The sequence below is a fragment of the Pteropus vampyrus genome, unplaced genomic scaffold, assembly GCF_000151845.1.
Source record: "Pteropus vampyrus isolate Shadow unplaced genomic scaffold, Pvam_2.0 Scaffold281, whole genome shotgun sequence".
Classification (NCBI taxonomy): Eukaryota; Metazoa; Chordata; class Mammalia; order Chiroptera; family Pteropodidae; genus Pteropus; species Pteropus vampyrus.
The window spans coordinates 2,413,322-2,437,697 of NW_011889062.1; the positions used below are offsets into that span (position 1 = coordinate 2,413,322).

The following is a 24,376-nucleotide window of genomic DNA, read 5'->3' on the forward strand; positions in this document are numbered from 1 at the left end:
ACTTTCAATTAAACCAAAACCTAGTAACAAAAGATAGCTGTTACTCTCTTAATATGAAGTACAGAGATAAGTGGCCTTAAGGTTGAGCCAACGACTCAGTTATTTCATCAAAGATCCAGGTTTTATCGTTAGATTCTGCCAGTACTTTGAGGTGTTTGTCTCAAAATAGTTCCTCATCACTAAATTCAACCAGCGTCCTGGATCAAGTTCATGTAGTGTGACTGTCTTAACAGGGTGACCTCTTCTTTAGTCCATACTCTGACGGAGCAAAAGGTGGTCATTGATATCGGATTCTTAAGGCCCTTGACACTTAGGTGTGAATAGCAATGAACTTACAATTATTTGTAGTATTCTAAAGAGGTGAGTTATGACCTAAAAGTAAGAATGAAGAAAGGAATAGAGTAGAAATAAGAGGCTAAATTAGAGTTGATTAGATTAACTCAAAGATCCTATCTAGCTCTAACTTTCTATTAAATGTAATGGGGAAAAAGTGTATTAAAGGCCAATCCCATGTAATATGCTACTTGAGATATGAAAAAGGGTAAGACAATCTAGAAGAGGAGCTAGTGCAAGTATACAAATTACTTTAGTACAAGACATAAGAGGAGAGGTGCCAAAGAGGCTTCTGAGGACAGAGCAAGCAGAGCTGGCTGTGGAAATCAAAAGGGCTTCTGCAGGAGGTGGCGTCTGGGATGGACTTCATGGTGTTGGTACAGTAGAAATGTGAGCTGAAGCAGGAGGGGCATTATGGAGACCCTTAGATGTCAGACTATGAAAGTTATATTTAATGAAAGCCAAAAAAGAAGTCATTAAAATTTTCTGATGATAAGAGACATAATGAACTATCTGCCAAAGAGCAATAAATCTGGAAATGTCATAAACCATGGACTGGGGGGAAACCAAGCTCTAGAAGTCTGGTTAGAATGACACTGCAACAATGCAGAGAGGAGAGTGAGGACTGGAGCTGATGTTCTTACAGTGAGACCAGACGATGAGGAGACAGACTCTTCAGGCCATGGCAGCTAAAGGAGTGTGTAGGAAAGAGAAAGGGGGAATTCAGGACTGTGACCTCGGCGATCACGGCTGAGCCAGCCGTGCCATTTGTGGGACCAGCAGGATCAGGAGGGACATGATCGTAGGGAGCTGAAGAGAAACATGGAGAGAATCTTTTCTTTTAAACGTGTTGACTTTTGTTATGTTTCCTGGCATACAGATAAGTAAATTAAGCAGGTTTGGAAATGTGAACCTGGAGTTTGGGAGAAAGGTAGTCAAGGGTGGGGAGGGGCATCTATATACAGAGTGTAGTTGAAGTCTAGTGAATGGATGAAGTAACCGGGGAGACAATAGAGAAAAAGAAAAGAGAAGGAAAGATGGGAATGGAGTGGAATGGGGGAAAGGGAAAAGGGGTAAGGGGGGAAAGAGGGAAAAGGGGGAAAAGGAAAAGGAAATGAAAAAGGAAGAGAGCACTAAGCATCGAAACCTAGAGCGTGCCCACACTTAGAAGGAAGATTATATTCTCCACACATTTATCACACTATAGAAGTGCTTGAGGGCAGACTGTGTCCCCAATGTCTCCCACAGTGCAAACAGATATTTAAAAAATACCATCAAATAAATAGGTGAAACTAAAAAAGAAAAAAAGTTTTAAAGAGAGGGAGAGACTCAAAAGAAACTGAGTAATGCAGTCTCTGTAAGCAACAGAGAAAAGAATTTGAAGGATAAAGCTGTTACCACTTCCTACATCAAAAAGAATGAGAACTGAGAGAAACCTGGTTTCGGCAATTGGAAATTCATTTAGGATTGCTGAGAACAAGTTCAGTAGACTTCAATAGAATGGTCAGGGTAAAGACCATGTTGCAATGGCTTAACTGGGAACCAGTAGTTTAAAGGGAAAAAAAAGTATAGATAAGTGATAGATTCTAGTCTTTAAAGAACTTCAGTTTTAGTAATGAGAGAAGATAGAGTTTGGCAGAGTCACAGAAACAAGGAAAATGTTTGCTTAAAGCAAAATTTCCTAAGAGGTGTTTACAGATGTTAATAAAAATTACAGAAGAAAACAAAAGGGAAAAGATGAGTTTGATGACAAAATAATGTTGGGATATATTGAGTTAGCAATGTTAAACAGGTTTTTTTTTTTCTATATTGCTGAACATCTCAGAAACTTTAGCAAACTGCGAGGTCTAAATATTCAAAGAGAGATAACAGTATATAGGATGACTCAAACTTATTTGACAAAATGATTCTTTTTCCCACTTAGTATTTCCCAAAACTAGTGTCAGGTAGATAGATTTTGGGAAAACGAGGAGAGAGGAGACAATCTTATAAGCCAAGGAGAAACAGGCAGTTAAAAAGGGAGAAATTAAGGAAACATTAAGTAAAGGGATATTGGATGAGAGAAGGTCCCAGAAAGTGTAAGAAATAATGTGATAAGACTGAACAGGCGGAGGAGGAAGGGGGCCCTTTCCTCAGCTGTCAGAGACATGAGAGCAAAAGATGTCGGCCAAGTTTACAAGAGTAAAGGAAATTGAGACTGTTCATAGCAGAAGGCTTTATTCTTTTCAGAAAAGAAAAAGGAAAGAGAAGAGAAGAGAAGCGAAGAGAAGAGAAAAAAGAAAGGAAAAGAAAAAAGAAAGGAGTCCACAAAGGACAAAGTGCGGGGTTGACAAAGGAGAAGAGAAACTTTCCCACTGGGGCCTGGGAGGGGCACCAGGAACAAAGGAAACATGAAGAGAGGGAGATGGGGCAATATTAGTTTCAAATATGTGTTTTATTAACTGTCAAAATTATAATTACACATCAATTTTGGCCAAAACTTTCACTGTAATAAAATTTATCCCATAAGATATATGTCTGTAGTTATACATACAAGGTTGTTCATTACAGCATTGTTCATAGTAGCAGGAAAATTTTAAAAACACCTATATGCAAATTATTTGAGAGGAGTTAATAAATTAGGACACATCTTTACATCAAAATGATAGATAAGCAGACAATAAAAATGTACTGACTTGGATAGATGTCCAAGATATTTTATTAAGTGGCTACATCAGCTTATTGACTTATATATATATGATATGAACCCACATGAAAAAAGTGTGTGTGTGTGTGTGTGTGTGTGTGTGTGTGTGTGTGTGTGTGTGTGTATAAAATATCTAATGGTTGCATGTCAAAATAGATACCTGTAGGCTATATGTTCGGGAGAACCCAGGCTGGTACAGAAAGGAGAATTTTTACTTTTTGCTTACTATCCTTCTGTTTGGATATTTCACAGTGAGTATACAGTACATGTATATCTTTCACAGTTTGTTCCTTCCTGGGACTACTCTCCAGAAACCCCTTCTCCCCCGCAGCACAACATTGGCCCCACCTCCCAAGAATCAGGCTGGAACTCTCTTGCTGTGGGACCAGGCACTTCTAGATCTAAGGGTCTCATGAGTGATAGAGTCTGCTTAGATTTGCTGACAATTCACTTTGTGCCTTTGGAAAAGTCACCCATTCTTTCTGGGTCTCTGATCTTTAATAGATGATCTCAAAAGTCTCATCCAGTTCTACGTTTGATTCCAATTCTATAGCAAATACACTAGAAAGGGCAATACTGGGATGATAGCAAAGCATTATTTTCGGAGGGAAAATCAGTTTTGGTTTCTAACAAATAATATAAAATAGATTCCTGGAACATATGTTTCTAAGTGAAATCAGATCATGCATGACTATAAACAAGTAAAAATGCAGATTTAAAAATCATTTTCATAGAAACAATTTTGCCTGAATTTCCATATTATTATTATTTCTGCTCTGAACTCATAATTTCTCTCTCATTTTTATTTTATTTATTTCCAAGAGGAATTCATCATTTTATACTCGTAAGAAAGTCCAAGCAAAACGTTCTGCTACACTTAGCATGCAGATGCTTCTTGTAACCACTAGGGGTCAGACTACTACATTAATACAAACCAGTCTCTACTTGAAAGTGCCAACTTATTTTCCTGCATAAGAACAAAAGACTGGTCATGTAAATTAAACATTACATAAAGAAGATAATGAGGAAGAATGCATTTGACAGGAGAGATTCAGAAAGTTGAGACTATCATAGATAATAAATATTACATAATAAAAAGTTTCATCCTTAATTAAAATTTCAATTATTCACTTGCTCATTCTGGTTGGCAAGATATTACTCCAATCTAAGAGGATTCAGATTAGAGAATTAATCATTGAACTAGGAAAATGCTAAGAGAGCAGAAACAACTAAAATTATGAAACTGTCAGCAAAAAAGAAGAAATCCTCATTTTTAAAGGATGGACTGCATAAGTAGCAGAGGATTGAGATGGATGGCAGAAACATTTTTCCAATAGATTTCAGCCATACTAATAATAGATTTGAATCGCCTTACAGCAATGAAAGCAGTCAGGAATAAGGGTGGAGGGTAGCCTATAAAGACAGGTGTCCCAGCTCTGCTACAAACTGGCCCCGTGACCTTGAAAGAGCAATTTACCTTCTTTTGGTCTCACTTAATACATCTTCAGAATGAAAAAATAAGATTACATGATTATAAGCCCTGAAATTAAACAGATTTATTTGGAATTATATTTATTTATATAGAAGATGAGAAAGTAAGGGGAAAAAACATGACAAAGTTTTAAAATGGAAGGCGTTAACTGTCAAGATACGTTATTATAAACTTCCATCATCTAAAAAACAGTGGAAAAAACTGAGATCATAGATCATTTCCATTGTCAGACAGAGTTAAAGTAGTAAACAAAAAGTCAAACTTTGTCTACGGCCATGCCACTCTGAAAAGCCCGTTCCTGTCCGATCTCGGAGGCTAAACAGGGTTGGGCCTAGTTAGTACTTGAATGGGAGACCACCTAGGAAGACCAGGTGCTGTAGGCTTAAAAAGTAAGGGGTTGTAAGCTAACACGATCCTTGCAATCTGTGAAGTCAACCAAGGGTTGCCTTGCCTAAAAAAAAAAAGTCAAATACCTTAAGAGTATATGTGAAAATATATGCAGATTTTCTCTGGCCTGATAAATAAGAAATTAAGAAGTGGTTGGTTACCTGTTGGGGTGGGGAATGACTGTATGGATATGAGTAGCTGGCCATAAGAATATATCGTGTATTTATATATTGTTTTGATATTTTTACTCATGTGAATGTATTACATCTTAAATATTTTTAAAAATAACTTAAGAATTTCATAGATGGGACAGAAATGTTTGTCAATACAAAAACAAACACAACTGAAACTGAAAATTCCCCATGATCAGAAGGGGGATTAGGAACGACATAGGAATATCTAATATAAGTTGGTAATAAAGGGGTGATATCACTTTTTAAAAGGGTTACATCGAATTACCTCAATCAAATTGACTATGTCAAATGGTTGTATTCAAAGATTCTATCTGGCAGTTTTATCACCTGGGCCCCAAACCCCGACTGAACTGCTTGTCTTTCTCTCTCTCTCCAGAGAGTCATTAAATTAAGATAAGTACCATATATCCCCCTACTTTCTTCACACACACACACACACGCATGCATGCACGAACATTTTCTGAGTGAAGCCTTAATAGATATTTATGAAAATAAACAGAGAGAGGATCACAAGAAAATCAGTTCTGCAAATAGCTAAATCCTAAATCCCAGACTTCTTACAATACAGGTTTAATGCAATTCCTATCAAAATTCCAGCAAGATAATAAGAAAATATAAACAGATTATTCTAAAATTTATTATGAAAAGGCAAAGGAACTAAAACAATTTTGAACATGAAGAAGAAAGTGGGAGAAGTAAGTGTACTTTACTTCAAAGTATTACATAGCTTCGGTAATCAAGACTATAGTGTTCATGGAGAAACAGACATATAATTCAATGGAATAGAATGAAGAATCCAGAAATAGACCCAAGCAAATATGTCTAATTTAGTTTTGATAGAGATGCAAAAGCAATTCAGTAGAGGAAAGATAACCTTTTCAAAAAATAGTACTAAAGCAACTGGACACCTATGGGCCAAAAAGATTAACTTCAACCTGAACATCACACATTAAACAAAAATTAGCTCAAAATGTATTTAAAGGTTTAAATGGAAATGTAAAACTAAAATCTTTTAGAAAAAAAAAAGGAAACACTCTTTAGAATCTAGGATTATGCAAAGAGTTCCTAAAGCTGACCTCAAAAGCAAAATCCATAAGAAAAAAAAATTGATATATTGGACTTCATCAAAATTAAAATATTTGCCCTGTGAAAGACTCTATTAAGAAGATAAAACGACAAGCTACAGATTGGGAGAAAATATTTGCAAATCATGTATCTGACAAAGGACTAGTGTCTAGAATAAATAAACAACTTTCAAAACCAAACAATAAAAAATCCAGTTAGAAAACGAGCAAAAGATATGAACAGACATTACTGCAGAGGATATACAGATAGCAAATAAGCACATGAAAAGATGCAAATTAAAACCTCAAGATATTGTTACACACCTATCAGAATGGCTAAAATAAAAAATTATGAGAACACCAAATGCTGGCAAGGATGTACAGAAACCGGACCACTCATTCATTGCTGGAGAGAGTGTAACATGCTTTTAGCACTCTAGAGAACAGTTTGACAGTTTCTTATAAAACTAAATATGGAACTACCATACGGCCCAGAAATTGCACTTTCGGGTTTTTAGCCCAGAGAAAACTTATATTCACAAAAAAACCTGTGCAAGAATGTTTTTAGCTACTGTTTATTTGTAATATCCTAAAACTAAACACAGCCCAGATGTCCTTCAATGGGTGAATGGTTATACAAACTCTGATACATCCATCTCCCAATATCACTCAGTAATAAAAAAGAATGTTCCAGTCATAAATGCAACAACTTGGATACATCTCCAGAGAATTATGCTGACTCAAAAAAGCCAATCCCCAAATGTTACATGCATATCATCTCATTTATACAACATTCTTAAAATGACAATTATAGAAAGGGAGAACAGATTGGTGGTTGCCGGGGGCTAAGAGTAGGGTAGGGAAAGAAGGGAAGGATGGCTAAAAAGGGCAACGTGAGGATCGAGGATCGTGAGGATCCTTGTGGTGATGAAACTATTCTGTATCTTAACAGTATCAATGTCAATATCCTGGTTGTCATATCATACTATAGTTCCACAACTGTTGTAATTTGAAAATTGGGGGTAAATGAGCAAAGGGTACATGGGATTTCTCTGTTATTTCTTTTCTTTTTTTCTTACTTATTTTTTTATAGTGACATTGGTTAACGAAATCCAGTAAGTTTCAGCTGTACATTTTAACAGTAAGGCATATATAGTCTCTGTTATTTCTTAAAACTGCATGTGATTCTACAATTATTTCAAAGTGTTTAATTCAATAAATATATGTATGAACATATATATAAATTGTTAAACAAGGCCCTAACCCTCCATACTGTTGATGGGGAGGTGACATGTCTTAAAGCTGTAGTTTTTCACCTAAGGGGTTCTACAAAGACCCTGACATTATATATAAAACAGTTTGTGCATTCAAGTGTTACAAAAGACACTTCCCTTTTTCTTGCCTACCATCTTCTTTTTGCCAAATCATTCTGCAACATGAGTTATTCATGGATAACCCTAACGATTCCAAGCCTGGGAAGCTGCATTTTATTCTTCTTTACCCATGTTCTTTCACTCTCGTGCCTCCAATCCAGTCTGTTCTCAGTGGTTAGTGAACTTAAAAAAAGAAAAATCTTGCTCTATAACTGTACATGGGGGCTGGGGGAGGGGCAGCAAAACAAAAATGAAAACCACAACCTCTTTTGGGGTTCCCCTTTGTACTCAGAATAAAAACCCAAAATTCTACCCTGAAGCCTAATCTAGAGCACCTCCTCTCCCCTAACTACAATGTTCCCTTAGCTCCGGCTTCCTCTCGGTTCCACTAAGGGTGGCCTCTCCACTGATTTTGTGCTCACTGCCATCTGCTCTCTGCCAAGCTAATGTCAACCCAACCTGCAAGCTCAGCTGAAATTTCACACTCAAAAAGAGAACTTACTGGATTTGTTTATCTTAACTTAATTTTCCTGTGATGTTTGTACACATAGCATCTTTTTATTTCCTCCAGAGGTTTTTAAAATTTAAAACTTTCCTGTCATAGACTCAAATTGCCATAAGGACAGGTACCTTTTTTCTCCCACTAATTGTTGTATTCCCTGCACCTGGCTGAGTTGCTGCCTGCCTGAAATATTGTAGATTCTCAGTAAATATTTATTGAATGAAATGACATTACTGGCATTTAAATTAAAGAGAGTAATTCTATTATAAAAAATTATGAATGCTAGAATAGAATTGTCACCCATTAGAAATTATTTAAAGATATATTTATTGGCATAGAAAGATGCCTCGGTATTTTTTTATTTAAAAAAATTTACTAAATATTGTATATTGTTTTAATATGGTATGTTAACAAGAAAAATAAAGATATTGGTATATAAATATACTCCAAAATGTAAATTACAATTCTTTGGGTGGAAGATTGGAGGTGGTTTCCGTTCGCTTTTACATTTGATTTTTTTGCTCTAAAGTTATAGAATCCATTAATTCATTAATTAATCATTAATGCATTTTGACAATTATTGTGTATCTACCTTTTATCAAGCATTGTTTTAAAAATGGGGGTTACTTGCTATAAAATTCAAACACAAATCCTCTTACATACACCTTTTTTAATTAAAATATAGTTGACATATCATATGATATTAGTTTCAGATGTACAACATAATGATTCGACATCTATATACTTTAGAAAATGATCCCCAAGACACTTCTAGTAACCTTCTGTCACCTGTACACCCTCTATTTAACATCCCTTTCCTGTTAACTACTTCAAAATTAGAGATAAATTCTTCTAGATCTTTTCTCTATTTATTTGATAATATTTATATATATCGTATTTCTTTACATATATTAATAGGTTCTTAAATCATACTGTGTCTACCTTTTTGTGATTTCCTTCTATTTATAACTTAATATATCTAGGAAAATTTTCCGTGCCACTTTGTTTAAACATACCTAATTTAAAAAGAAGAAAAAATCCTGCATGTTTCCATAATAAGCTCATCAGTTCCCTTATTAATGAGCATGTAGGTTATTTTCGATTTATTTTCTGAGTTTTCTTTTTAAAAAATTACACCATCACAACAATATATTATTTATGTAATTAATGGTGTTAAGGTAAAACAAAAACAAAAAAACAGAATGCTTATCTATACATGACAAAAGGCGAACGTTACACCAAAATGGCTCAACATAGCAGATTACTTCTGATATCCGTGGACTAGGTCAAAGAAAGTGAGTCTTCAGTTATGACTACATTTCAACTTGAAATTGACAGTTTGTTGTATACATATTCTTAAATTGAGTTAGTCTGATCATACCGTCCTGCATTTTCTGTGGCAGGCAATATTTTGTGAGCAGATTAAATTATTCACACTGTTGATGCCATTGGAATCATTTTTAAGCAGACAAAAAGTATTCAAGTTTGAGTCTTTTCCCAAAACTGGGAGAATACTTTCCTTCACAGTGAGTTATTTTATGTAGATAATGTTTGTTACGAACCAAACTCTGGAGGAAAAAAAATCTCATACTCTATTTAACATTGTAAGGCTTTTTGTTACCAGAGTTTGAGATCATGACTAAGTAACAGGGTACAAAGAGAAAAACAGCATTGCTGAGAAGAGAGGCGTGATATTATCTCCATTCCTGACTTGCCCTTTTTTAAAACTCTGGCTTATTCCTTGTTTATTCTTCTACATCTTCATGTCCTCATTTGCTTAGTTTTATTTATTTATTTTTGTCTTTTTAGGTTGTTAATATTTTTGGGTCACCCCATCAAGTAGTGGACTCAGGTGGGGCTTGAAGCTTATGAAATTTCGTGACCTTCTTTAAAATACAAAGTTAGGTTTTAAAATGAATTTGTATTTGGAACGAGAACAGAAATGACAAATTCCAATCTTTGGAATGTCAGTAAATTCCACAAATATCACAAAGTCTTATTTTATTACTTACTAGCCTGTTACACCTAAATGAAACTTTTCTTCTACATTTCCTTGGCTGTGTATTTTGGTCACTTCTTTATATGATAACAATTTGGTCATTGCTGTTACCAAATAAGAAATAAGACTTTCTTGGCCTAGTTGATTTAAAATTTTTAACTTATTATTGATAGTTGGAATGCATAAGCACGCAACTTCGTACACAAATATGTTCGATATTTTTAAATGCCTTTACAAGTTGCATTTTGCATATATAGGAATTCTAATTAACAGATTATGTGATTTCCATCAGAAACTAAAAAAAATTGTCTGATACTTTTATAATTGTATACACTGATTTATCAAATACTTTCCTGAGAAGAGCTTCTGTTTTGACTCATTGTTGATGACAATTGAATCTTCTGTTGCTACATTTATACATGTGGCGATTGGAAGAATTTTTCATAGACCAGCCTCTATCTTGGTATATTTTAAACTCTTTTCTCCTCCACTACCCACAGACTTCTGGTGCCAGCTGCCTCAGAACACATTCATATTGCAATATGACCGCTGGTCCTGAATCTTTGAGTTGAAGGCATATTGTCAGGGTGAGAAGTATTTCAGGAAGTCTTGCCTACACAGGATGTTAGCAATTAATTACACAAGGAAGTGACAGCAAATGACATAAATATGCCACATGAAATCCAAAATTCCCAATTCAATTTATCTGAATCCTCAGAATGCCTGCAGCCACTTCTACAAACTTGATACAGGGTGAAATGTAATCAAGGGAAAAGGCAAAATGGAAAGACAGTGATTTTAATGCATTATGGTTAATTTTTTACTTGGAAAATTTTTTTACACAGACATAACTATGTGAACACATTGTTAGAGCTCCTTCCTGAGCTTTGTAGAAGCCCATTTAACGAGAGGCTTTGAAGTGTAGGTTTCTTTGATTTTATAATAAAGTCGCTTCTGAAATCTTTTCAAATTCTTTTTAAAACAAGAGATGGAGAGAAGGAAGGAGAAAGAGATGAAGGGAGGCCACACTTGAGTTACACAGATTTCTTTATAAAGCTAAACCTTCCTCATATGTTTGAAAAATGCTCATGCTTCTAACACTAACACTTATTAAGTCAAGATATATGTCACATATTAAAATATGTGTAAAATAGACAAGAACTTTTTGGTGTTCGCCTACTAAAAGTTTAGAGTGTGAACCTCGAGGAGGACTATATCTGCCAGGAAGGACTTCTAGTGGTTAATAGACTCAAATTCATAACTAGACTATAGCAGCCACTGCTGTCAGAGGCCTCTCATGAATGCTGTATTTCAGGAGAAAGACTTCTAAGCTGACCCTTATAGAGGAGTTCCTGGAATCATAATTTGACCAATGGAATGAGACCTACCCCATCCAATTGGAGTTGCACAGCTATATCCTCATTTGCATCTTTACCAACCAATCAAAGTGTCTCCATAATGACCAATCAACACAGTGCTATTTGGACCAATCAAACTGCACATTTGTGTTCCTCATTTGCATAAAAATGGACCAATCAGGGACCAAGGCAGATACTGTCTCTATATAAGTAGACCTCCCCTTTATCTCATGGGAGCACACTTTAAGTTTTCTCAGGCATTTGCTTTTCTCCAGTTTGCAAATTGTTTACCTGAATAAAGCTTCTCCTTTTATCGTACCCCAGGTTGGGGACTCTTGTTGCCATTGAACTGGAGGTAGCAACCTTTTGTTGACAAGAGTGTACAATTTCAACTAAGAATTTCAGATCTGAAAATTAAAGATTTATTTTTTGTTTTATTCTAAAAAAATTGAAAATTTACATAAAATGTAGTGTTCACAGTAAGACTATAGGTCAATGGGCTTTGACAAATATGTAAGCCTCTGTAACCATAACCCCAGTCAGATATATGTCTATCACCTCTAGGATTTTCTCCTGCCTCTTTCTAGTCAATATTCTTCTTCTAAAAGAATATTCTTCTGATTTCTATCATCATAGTGTAGTCTTACCTGTTTTTGGACTTCAAATAAACAAAATCATATATACTCTTTTGTGTCTTGTCTTTTGCTCAACATGTTTTTGAGGTCTATCCAAGTTGTTCTCTGTATCACTAGTTCATTCCTTTTTTATTGATGAGTAGTATTTCCTTATATGTATATACTTCAAATTATTTATCCATAGTCTTATTAGTGGGTTGTTGCTAGATTTTGGCTGTTATGGATAAGCTGCTGTGACCATTTGGTATAAGTCTTTACATGAATGTGTATTAGTTTACTTTATTTTTTCTCTTGAGTAAATACCTAGGATAGAATTGCTAGGTCAAAGGGTAGATGCATGTTAAACTTATAAGACACCGAAAGCTTCATTTTTTGTTCAGTGTAACACGGTATTAATTTCTTGGTTCTTCCAAAGCACGAACTTGGGGATCCTCAGAGGGAAAAGTCTATTAAGCAAGAATGGCTATTAATTAAAGTTTGTGACAAATAAAGTATGCAATTTTTATGTCAGAAACTCCGGCTCTGCAAAGAATTGTCTTAATTACCTAAAATTAAATCTAATAATTACCAAGACATCCAAAAAGCCTTGAAGGTCAGTGCACTTCATACAAAATCTTGAAGAATTTTTGAAAAAGAAAATTATACCAGTCAGGGTTCAGTCAGGAGACAGAAATCACACAGTTATTTTAACAGAGAGAACTTAATACAAATAATTATCTAGATATAAAGTTATTAACTAAATAACTAAGGGGAAAAAGAGAACAGTAAAATATAATGGAAGTAGCAATTACAGAAAGCAGCTATCTTCCCCTAAGAGTGGAGGAAAGGGGTAAGAGGCTGGAATTATTAAAATTTAGTATTGTGGAGCTAAAACTCAGACCTTAAGGGGCACTACTTGGTGATGCCAATATCTCAGAGTGAAGGAGACTCTGTGAGAGGGGTTTGCAAACTATGGCCCATAGGCCAAAATTAGTGCATTGCCTGTTTTCTGTATGGCTTGTGAGTTAAGAATGGTTTCTACATTTTTTTTAATCATTAAAAAAAAAAATCAAAGGAATAATCATGTTATTTCCTAGGGCCACTATAATAATGTTTCATATACTGAGTGGCTTAAAAACCAGAAGTTCCTTTTCTCACAGTTTTGGAGGCTAGAAGTCCAAATCACGTTGTTGGCACAATTGTGCTCCTTCTAAATCTCTAGGTAGAATCCTTCTTTGTCTCTTTCTAGCTTCTGGTGGTGGCTGTCAGTCCTTGGTGTTCCTTGCCTTGCAGCTGTATAACTCCAATCTCTGCCTCTGTCTTCACCTTGTGTCCTCCTCTATGTGTCTGTCTTTACATGATGTTTGCCTGTACTTTTAAGAACACCAGTCATATTGGATTAGGTCCCACACAAATGATTTCATCTTCTCTTCATTATATCTGCAATGACCTTATTTCCAAATAAGATCACCTTTGCAGGTACACAGGTTAGGATTCAACATATCTTTTTAGACATGGGACATAATTTGAACTATAATAATAGCAATATTTTGTGACACATGAAAATTATATGAAATTCAAATTTCAGTGTTCATAAATAAAGTTCTACTTGCCATGCTCATTCATTTAAATGCTGTCTCTGGTTGTCATTATGCTACAGTGGCAGAGCTGAGCAGTTGCTCGAGAGACCATGTGGCCGGCAAAGTGTCAAATGTTTACTATCAGGCCCTTAACAGCAAAAGTTTGCTGACACTTGTTCTATGTGACTGGTTTTGCAAGTGTTAGAAAAATGCAAATTGGATTCAGCTGCTGCTGCTAAAGGGGCCTCGCTCCTTTGAGGTGAAGAAGACAAATTATTGTGTAATACTCTGAGGGACAAGAAACAGAGGAAGCCCCCCCGGAAGCAAAAGAGGAGGGGGAAGTCTTTTCATTCTCCTCTGGCCTTTTAGTCTCCCTATGCTGCCTCCTATTTGTGGTTTAAGAGGGAAGAAGCTTAAAAAAGTGGAAATGTGGTTGATAGAGAGTCCCAGTTCTAGAAACACAAAGTAGAGAGAAGAGTACATGTAGAACTTATAGACAATAGCATAATTACTTTGCCCTGATTTCCACAACCGGCTCTTGCTCTTGCTCTCACTGACCTCTTGTCTTCTCTCCCATCCCCTCAAAAGGCACAGAAATCTCAGGAGCCAAGGTAAAGTTAGCTTTAAAATATTAAAATTAATTTGCATTCTCTGTGCACCTCCAAACTCAAAAAGACGGCAAGTGTCCAGAAGGAGTGCACTGGGAACAGAACAAAACCAATATAGAGCTGTTTCTTTACCATGAATCATTTAGAGCGAACTGTTACAAACTGGCTAGTGATGAAATGCCTCCCCAAATCGCTGTGGTTGACTTTCCCTTTCTGGCCCTCTATTGTGGCACACTGCTATATTACTAAAAATAGTTTAGCAAACATGCCGACAATAATTGAGTCTGCTTTCCTCAATCTCCAAGGGACAGGAGCTTGATATTAAACTGAAAATATTAATTCTGAACAGAGAGATGTTTTTGTTTATTTTTGTATGGATTCCTCACTAGTCTTAAACTAAAGACAAAAAGGTCATCATTTCTCTGACACTGATAAAGTATTGTACCATATATGTTTACAGTGTTCTAGAAATAGAGAATATGGCATGTCCTTCGCCTTAAAGAAAACAAGAAATACTAATACAGTTTCCAGTGACCTAAATAATTGGGTCTCTGTAATTTTTTGCTACAGAGGTTAAAGGAAAGACTCCTGCAGCACATCTGAAGGTCTCTTCTTCACTGAAACCCCCCACAGATCCTCTCTGGCTGCTCCTCTCCTTCTCTGAATTCATCTGGCATTTACATGCTCCTCAAGGTATTAGGTCTTTTGTTATGTGGCTTTGCAAGATCCTGGAAGACAGGCACTATATCTTAGCCTTAAAACTGGTGCAGTGCTTGATAAATCATAAAAGCTCCTAAAAGTGTGTGTAGGGGGAGAGGAGGTTGGGGGATGGAGGGGAGAGAGAGTCTTTAAACACAAAAAAAGTTATTCAGAAAGACAAGATGTTCTAAATCTTAGAATAGTTTACATGATTGTTAGATTCTCCTCTTACATTCATATGCTGAGGCAGAAAACCTAGATGTGACTCAGTCTTTAATATTTTTCAGGAATCTGCTAGCCAAACTTTCTGCCTCTGTGTTTGTCTGGATGATAGAAGAAACCCCAACCCCGAGGAGGATACAGACCCTGGGAAGTAACTAGAACACCTCATCCCACGGTGCCCTGGCTTGGGGCCAGCCTAAACGTGTCTTTAACAGATACAGATACCCTAGAGGAACTCCAGGCCCAGCAGAAGGCCTGGCCCTCCTTCAGAAGCTAACATAGAAGGCCAAAGCAAATTTGCCTTGCTCACTCTGTTCCAACTTCCCTAAGCTCTTCTTAACCACAACCCAAATAGACAGCTTCCACTCAAAGGAGAAAGCTCAACTAAGGGCAGCTGGATTTATGGGAGCATAATGTCCATAATAAAAGAAATGGGGACTCCACAAGCTCAGCTCTGCACCGACCACACTCAGAAGGGCACTCAAGGAGCCACCATTTAAGAAGACATGACATATTAAAGTGAAGCAAGAGGAATGATAAGAGACCTTGAAACTGCATTTTGAGGACTCGTTAAGGAACTGAGGGTATTTAGCCAAGGAGAGAGAAGGTATGACAGCAGTCTTCCAAACTTTGAGGGCAGAAGAATGTTGACCTTTCCAGAACTAACCAGATGGCAGAATTAGAAGCAGTGCATGAAGCTCATACAAGGCAGATGTCTTGTATGGTTCCTCAGAAAACAGACTTTAAGGCAAAGTTTAGTTATTACTGCTTTATTTGGGGGGGGGGGTGCACTCTCAGAAGGGAAAATAAAAGTAAAGGAAAAGAGATGTAAGGCAGGGAAGGAGGGAGAGCAAATACAAGTTAGTATGTTACCAAGCTGCCCACAACTTCCCCCAAAACACAGCTGGTCACCCCGGACGTTTCTGGGGCGGGGGGTTGGGGGGATGGGGCAATGCACTGTGGAACACTGGCAACCGATCTTCTGGATGCTTCCTGTCTCTTATCTCTCCCCGCAAGGCATAAATACCCTCAGCCTTCTCTGTTACCTTCCTCTAGCCCTAAGGGCACTGAGCAGACTCTGTGGGATCTGACTCCAGCCTTTGAGCTGCCGCAGCTCCCACCATAGTGAATGTGACAACAGCTGTGTCGAAGCCCAGCCCTCACCTTGAGGAAGGTCAGAGACAACTGTGGAGTAAGAAGATGAAGTGACCACAAAGGCAGCTGGGGCCAAGGCTTTTTAAGTACTAAAACGGCAGGAAGCAGGGCTGGTAGCCAAAGGCTAGGGACAGACAAGGCTGAGTAGACACAGGTTGACTCACAGACCGCACCAGTAGAGCAAGTCTAAATAACGCCCCAAACCAACCAACAATCAAAATGCCCAGTGCTTCTCAAACATTAAGTGTATATGAATACCTGGGGATCTTGTCAAAAGGAGTCTGATTCAGTTAAGTCTGGGATGAGGCCTCAGATTCAGCATTTCTAACCAGCTCCCAGGTGAAGCCCTGCTGCTGCTCCCCAGACTACACTTAGAATAGTAAGTGGATGGTCTGCTTCAGAAAGTGGTTTGTTTCCCATCCCTGGTTATGGTTTAGCGGATCCTGCATTGATTGATCTTCCGTCACAAAAAGTTAGGGATTTTGCAGAAAGCTCTGCCTGGGGTGAAAGAGGAAGCTAAATGACCACTATAGAACCTTCTAAAGTATTGATTTGTTTTCCAAAACCTGATAAATACGAAACCAATGATGAATGATAAAATAGTTAACAAAGAAAAAATGCCAAGCTTTGACCTTATACATTGCTCACTTTTTTAATGACCCCTTTTGGACCCAGAGCACAATTAGCCCAGACCCTGATTAAAATTTAGAGTTCTGCTTAATGACGATTGACCAGGAACATATGTAATTCAGTCAGTAATTAACGTGACTGAGGCTCTTCTCATCATCTCCTTTTCAGTATCCTTCTTCATGCACAAGAAACTCAAGGAGTAAATGCAGAGATGTTAAAAGGTATAGACAAGACATCTAGTATCATTAAAGACTTTCTCCTCCAGAGATTTATGAAACCTGAATTAAATTTAAAGTAAGAATGCAATCATTTCACTTCATTCCCTGATGAATCAAAACCAAAACAAAGTCTCCTCAATACAGAACCTTGAAGAATGGGAGCTTCTGGATAACTGAGTTTTCTAGAGAGGCAAAAGGTGACCCCTTAGAAATATAGTTTTTATTTTTATTAATTTTTTGTTTATATAGTTATATATTATATAATTTTTATTCTAATTATTTATAACCACTTCAAACAATTCTACAAATTTGAATGACATAGTTAATTCTCTTCACTTTTCAATTAATTTCTCAAATTCTTGTATTCTCTATTATCGGGAAGCAAGGCATCAACCTCTTTAAGCCTCTTCTGCATACATACTGTCCCCAAGTGCTGGAGTTTCCAAACTCTTGACAGAGCGCTTCTCAGCTTTTACAGTCAGCAGAGAGAATTGGGAGTCAAATTGGATTATAAATGCCACTGCTCCTCTCCGCCACATGGTGGCACTTTGAAGACGGGTTCCACCCAGCGAGCATGCCCACTGCTACAGCCTTTGCTGGTCTAGACCCCGGTAAAGACTTCCGTGGTTCTTTGAGGAAGGACGACCCCAAACCCCAGTGCTGAGCTCAGCCACACTGTTGCAGCCCTTTGTTCCTTGCTTTCTCGTCACACCCACCCACTTTCCAGGATTCCCGCCAGCCATCCCCACCCCCACCCCCACCCCGTCCCGCCCCCGTAATGCTGTTAGGGACTAATTTCAACATGTACTACCTCGCAGATCCAGAATCCTTTTCTCTCTTTCCTCCCCAAAGAGAGATGTGCAGTTAGCATTTTAACCGTCAAAGGCAAAAGGTCTTATTACACCCTTCTTTCTTGTACAATCTGCACTAACCTTTCTTAAGAAATCTAACCTCAATAAATCCTCAGTGCCCTCACTCAGCCTCCTACTGGTTTCCCTGACTTCTTAGACAAGACACTGAACATATTTTAACTTTCTATTCATGTCTCACAGGCAACATTATGAACATAGTGGTTAGGTTTGGCTTGTTTGTTTTTCTTAGGTTAAGTATACAAGTGCCTTTTACATCAGAAAAATTATAGGTTCGTAGAGGTCATTTGACTTAACTCCTATCACAGAGCTGGTATTTGGGAAAGCCTTGATCTCAAATCCATCTCTGGCCTGAAGCCTAAGTTCTTTTCTCACCCCAAAGGCCTCCCTGCCTCTCTGCACTGGGCTTTCTGACACAATTCATCACCCTTATCCTCCAACCTAACTCTCTTTTCCTTTTTTTTTTTTTTTTGAACATACATGTCTTTATGCTCCAGCTAAATTTAACAGCTACCTTTTCTCCAAAAGTGAGCTATACTTTTCTTTTCCATCTCTGTGCCTTTGTTCATATCGTTTCCATTTTTCTAAATTGCCCTTTATTTCTTCTCTGCCTTTTGAAACCCTAATTATTTTTAAGTCCCAACCTACACTTAACTTCTCCTTCAGGCCTTTTAAAATCCCTCCCACCGAATGCAATCTCCTCCTCCTTTGAACCCTTGTAGCATTTTATGCATACCTTTCTTATATCTTCATTCATACGTTGTAGACATCTTTACCTCAGTGAATGTCTCTTTAATTTGTTTTTTCCTGCAACATCTAGAATAGCATCTTCTACTTAGTATACATTGAATGGAATTTCATTGTCAAAAACGTACCTAAATCTCTAGTAGAATTCTCTCTTCAACCTAAACTTGGTCCCTTTTGGTGCACTCTAATCCCAAGAAGATTCACTTCAAAGGAAAGGAAAGGAGAGGAGAGGAGAGGGGAGAGGAGGGGAGGGGAGGGGAGGGGAGGGGAGAAGAAAGAGGAAAGGAAAGAGGAAAGGAAGGAAGAAAGGCAAGAAAGAAAAAGAAAGAAAGAGAGAAAGAGAGAGAGAAAGAAAGAAAGAAAGAAAGAAAGAAAGAAAGAAAGAAAGAAAGAAAGAAAGAAAGAAAGAAAGAAAGAAAGAAAGAAAGAGAAAGAAAAAGAAATGCAAAATAGGAAGTAAGGGATGATATCAATGTCATTTTTATAGGTCGCAAAAGTCCCAAATAGTTCCGAGGGCTGGGAACTTCTGCTGACATATTCAGTGACCTCACAGCTTAGAAGAAAATCAGTCATCTTTGCAACTGAGAAGGACAAGTAGGAAACTGGGGAAAGGAAGAATTGGATGTCAGTTCAAGAGCTGGTCATACTTTCTCCCTTGGGTAGGTACCATGACACCATGCTCAGTTTGCTTTCCTGATATCTCACTTACCCAGTCCCCTCCCCTCAATCTCTGAGTGTTGGAGTGCTGCATTTGGTCTCACCTCTTCTATTATTCTCTTTATACACCTTCTCCATAGGAGGGTAACTTTTGCCACCTGAACAATTTATAATCCCCTGGGACTGACTAATAAGTGGCAGAGATAGGGACTGGTTGATGTTACTCAACCATCATAATGTACTTCTATCTTCTGACATTGGCAGTGACTTGAAGACTTTGAATGACAGATAGTGGTAAATGAATAGAACCAGAATTTTGCATTTAGGTGCCTCTTGGGTCATGTGATGATTCACAAGACTGGTAAATAAAATTAAGTACATGCTTGCTTTTATGGCATAAGAAACCACCCAGCACCAATGTCTCTCTGCTTTTCTTGATAGTAATCAGAAAACTCCACAGACAGCCTTAGACCTCATAAGGCAAGTCACTGTTTGCTTGCGCATACTAAATGTTCTGTCCTTTGGGGCCCTTTTGAAGATGGAAGAGATGCAAAAAAAGCAACAGCCTTTTCTGCTCTTTTATTGCACCACTGTTAATTTGAAGCCTGTTAATCAAAACACACAGGATGCTGATTGCTATGTACTCTTCTATTGTAGAAGAAATAGCTAGGTCTCTGGTAAAAAGCCAGGGATTTCTTTTCTCCTAGGCTACATAAATGTTCTGTGTGTGTGTGTGTGTGTGTGTGTGTGTCTGTGTGTGTGTGTGTCTGTGTAACTGTATGAGCATATCATATGTGGGAGGATGTGTGCACGTGTGTGTGTATGTGTTGTGTGTACATGGTGTGTATGAAATTCTCTCCTTACCCAGTTCTATTCCCTGATACTTTGACTGCAGTCAGTTACATTCTCCAGGTGTAGCTACTGAGCCACTTAATTTTCTTTTAGGCGATATACAAAAAAAAAAAAAAAACTCCCAAATAAATGGGTTGGTGAGGATTCTTTGCAACTTTTTAGGGCTATGCCTGATTTTCTTGCCATTATGAGAATTTTTACAATGGTATTGAATAAATGACAAATGGTAAAGAAAAACTAACAAAAATTAGCTTTTATATAGACACAGATTTAAGTCATTTTAGAAACTATCTTTAAAACCTGAAACCCATCAAAAAAGTCTTTTCATTTAAATCTTCATAGGAAAATATGAGTCACACAATTCATAAACTTGTTCTTCTTAGAATAAAACTTTAGTCATTTCAGGACTTCTATTGCCTTGAAAATTTGCTTTATCGTGTCCTATATCTAGATCCGAAGGACCTAAAGTATCCAGACTTAGAAAAGAGAAATCTAAGCCACATGACCAGTTATCTCTAACCATTTTTAGTTACATGCCCCATCAATAAAACACTCTGAGCTTCCACCCATATCTACATATAGTTATTTATTTGTAAATTATATACATAGTCTTCTGTATAGACTATCATTTTAACTACATAATAAAATAGAGATAAAAAATTTTAGTCCCTGATTTCAAACTGTACTACAGAGCTATAATAATCAGTACAGTATGGTACTGGCATAAAAACAGACACACAAATCAAATCAGTGGAACAGAACAGGAAACCCAGAAATAAACCCACGCATATATGGACAATTAATACATAACAAAAGAGCCAAGAACATAAAGTGGGGAAAGGATAGCCTCACCAATAAATGGTGTTGGGAAAACTGGATATCCACATGCAAAAGAATGAAACTAGACCACTATCTTACACCATACACAAAAATGAACTCAAAATGGATCAAAGATTTAAATATAAAACCTGAAACTATAAAATTCCTAGAAGAAAACATAGGTAGTAAGCTCCTAGACATTGGTCCAAGCAATTTTTTTTTTTTTTTTTTTTTGGCTATGACTCCAAAGGCAAGGGAAACAAAAGCAAAAATAAATAAATGAGACTACATCAAGCTAAAAAGCTTCTGCACAGCAAAGGAAACCATAGACAAAATGAAAAGGCAACCTACCGAATAGAAGATATTTGCAAGTACATACATCTGATAAGGGAGTAATAACCAAAATATATAAAGAACTCACACAACTCAACAACATAAAACCAAACAATCCAATTAAATATGGGCAGAGGATCTGAATATATATTTTTCCAAAGAAGATATACAGGTGGGCCAACAGTTACATGAAAAGATGTTCAACATCACTAAGTATCAGGGAAATGCAAATCAAAACCATAACGAGATATTACCGCACACCTATTAGAATGGTTGTTATCAAAAAGACAAGAAATAACAAATGCTGGAGAGGATGTGGAAAAAAGAAAATCCTTATAAACTATTGGTGGGAATGTAAACTGGTGCATCCACTATGGAAGACAGTATGGAGATTCCTCAGAAAATTGAGAATAGAATTACTATACAACCAAGCTATCCCACTTCTGGGTATTTATGTGAGGAATACCAAAACACTAATATGAAAAGATATATGTGATATATGTATTCATATGGTTATCACAGCATTATTTACAATAACCAATGTATGAAATGACCTAATTGCCCATGAATGGATAAAGAAGTGTGGAACATGTATAAATAAATAAGTATATATATATATTACTACTCAGCCATAAAAAAGAAGAAAATCTTGTCATTTGTGATAACATGACTGGATCTTGAGAGTAATATGATAAGTTAAATAAGAAGCAAGACAAATATTGTATGATTTAACTTATATGTGGAATTTAAAAACAAAACAAAAACAAACTTGTAGAGAATAGATTGGTGGTTAGCAGAGGGGAAGAGGGTTTGAGGGAGAGTGAAATGGGTGAAGGAGATCAGTTGTATGAGAATGGATTGTAACTAGACTTACAGTGGTGATCACTATGTAGTGTATACAAATATTAGGTTATAATGTTGTGCACCTGAAACATATATAATGTTGTATATCAATTTTACCACAATAAAAAAATTAGAGACTGAATTAAAATAAACATCACATTTTAAAAATTGTTTTATTTATTAATAGTACGAAAAGCCTTTCGTCCTTTTTAGAATTCTAGTAGTAATATTTTTAGCAGCAACAGTAGCTGAACACATTTCGTTGTTTGTGAACTTTTGGATTGTCTTCATATGCTGAAATTTTAAAATGTCTCTCTAGTGTTAATGGCTTCATGCTAATGTTAACTAATACCTCAAAGCATAAAATATAATTACAGACCAACTGCCAGTGAAACTGGATATGAATATTAGTTTGCTAATATTCATATTGTTGTAATAAAGTACAATAGACTGGGTGGATTAAACAACAGATTTTTCTTTTCTCAAAGTTCTAGATCTGAGATCAATCAAGGTGTTCACAGGGTTGGTTCCTTCTCAGGGCTCTGAGGGAAGGATCTGTTCTAGGCCACTTTTATTAGCTGGTCGATGGTCATCTTCTCCCTGTGTCTTCACTTCATCTTCCTTTTATGCATGTCTCTGTGTCTAAATTTCCCCTTTTTATAAGGACACCAGTTCTATTGGATCAGAACTAATGACCTCATTTTAACTTAATTACCTCTGCAAAGATGCTACCTCTACATAAGGTCACATTCTGAAGTACTGGGAGTTAGGACTTCAACATATGACTGGGAAATGGGGGAGAGGGGGCACAATTCAGCCCAAAACAAAATGTATATTGCAAGTAGTTTTGTTCATAATATTAAAGTTTTGTGTCAACTTTATTTTGATGTGATGTCAAATGCGATCAGCTCTGCCATTCGCCTTGAATTATTACCTAATATTGTCTTTCTTACAGAAAACTTTTAGGACTCTTGCTCACACAAACTGCAGAACATCACAGGCCACTAAATGAAAACTAATGAATGATGCTACTTCTGTGCAACCTTCACCCTTCTGTCATGGTATTTTGACTATGTGACCTATAGACCAGTTGAGGGCACTACTAATTTTTTATTGCTTAGAGCAAAACTCCAATTCATTGTGTGTTATATATTAAGTAAATATATACTTTTTAATATATTGAATAAATAAATATATATATGAATTCTCTCTTTTTCCAGTGTGCCCATGTATTGTCTTCTGGGTGTGATCATTCCACTTGGGAGACCTCTGATCTGGACCACTCTGGACAAAAAACCTGCACATTTTCAAATTCAGACCAGGAAAGTTATTTTTAAGAGGGCCTTTGGCTGTGAAGTAGGATATACAATCATGTTACAGTCAAACCCAATCCAAAAGGCCCACAGAATTTATGATTCCCACTTTCTCTTCTCATCATCTCGGTACACAAGTATTTAATTGTTCCCTGAGGTTGAAAGCAGTGGACAGAGAATAATATAGACTCCAGCAGCACTTCATTAGCTATCTGGATAACGCCATTTCATCCATATAGTTAGGAGCATTTGTTGAAAATGTCATTCGGAGGTATCAGCATCGCCTGAGTCATGGTTTGATTGAATTTGTAGAGTAATGTAATAGAACTGTGTTCTCCACAAAAGGCACAAAGCAATAATGATGACGGGGGCTGGGGATGAAAGATGCCAAATATTCTGTCCAATTCAATAAGGCGGACAGACAGGTTAATGCACTCAGTGCTGCAGGCATCGACCTCAGCAGAAGGAATGGAAATGTTACCTGTTTCCTAAAGAACTGTGGTGTAAATTTTCCTGATGTTTATAGGGAATTTAGCCAAGTATATTGTGACTCTGGGGTCCTAAGTGGGCCAACAAAAGAGCAATAATGCTGTGGCCAAATGATATACTCAGAGGAAATAATCAAGGGCCTGCCAAAGAAAAGGATCCCTCTTCAGGAGAGCAAGAAACGCCATGTCGTGGTGCCCTGTTCCAAGAGCTGGTCACAACATCCAAATGCAAAATCAGCAGGAAAGGCCAATTAAATGGAGATTGTGTTTGATGCTTTTCATCCTCATAATGCATTCTAATCTGATGCAAAGTAATTACTTTCTGCAATTCTGGATAGAAA

At 36.9% G+C, this 24,376-nt stretch overlaps 1 protein-coding gene and 1 pseudogene across 1 annotated transcript in view; one reads left to right on the forward strand and one right to left on the reverse strand.

Annotated features, from left to right (window-relative positions):
• LOC111729784 (translation initiation factor IF-2-like) overlaps positions 1–24,376 on the reverse strand; it is a 330,103-nt gene that overhangs the window by 230,334 nt on the left and 75,393 nt on the right. The window lies entirely within an intron of this gene.
• On the forward strand, positions 4,777–4,894 carry LOC111729788 (annotated as a pseudogene).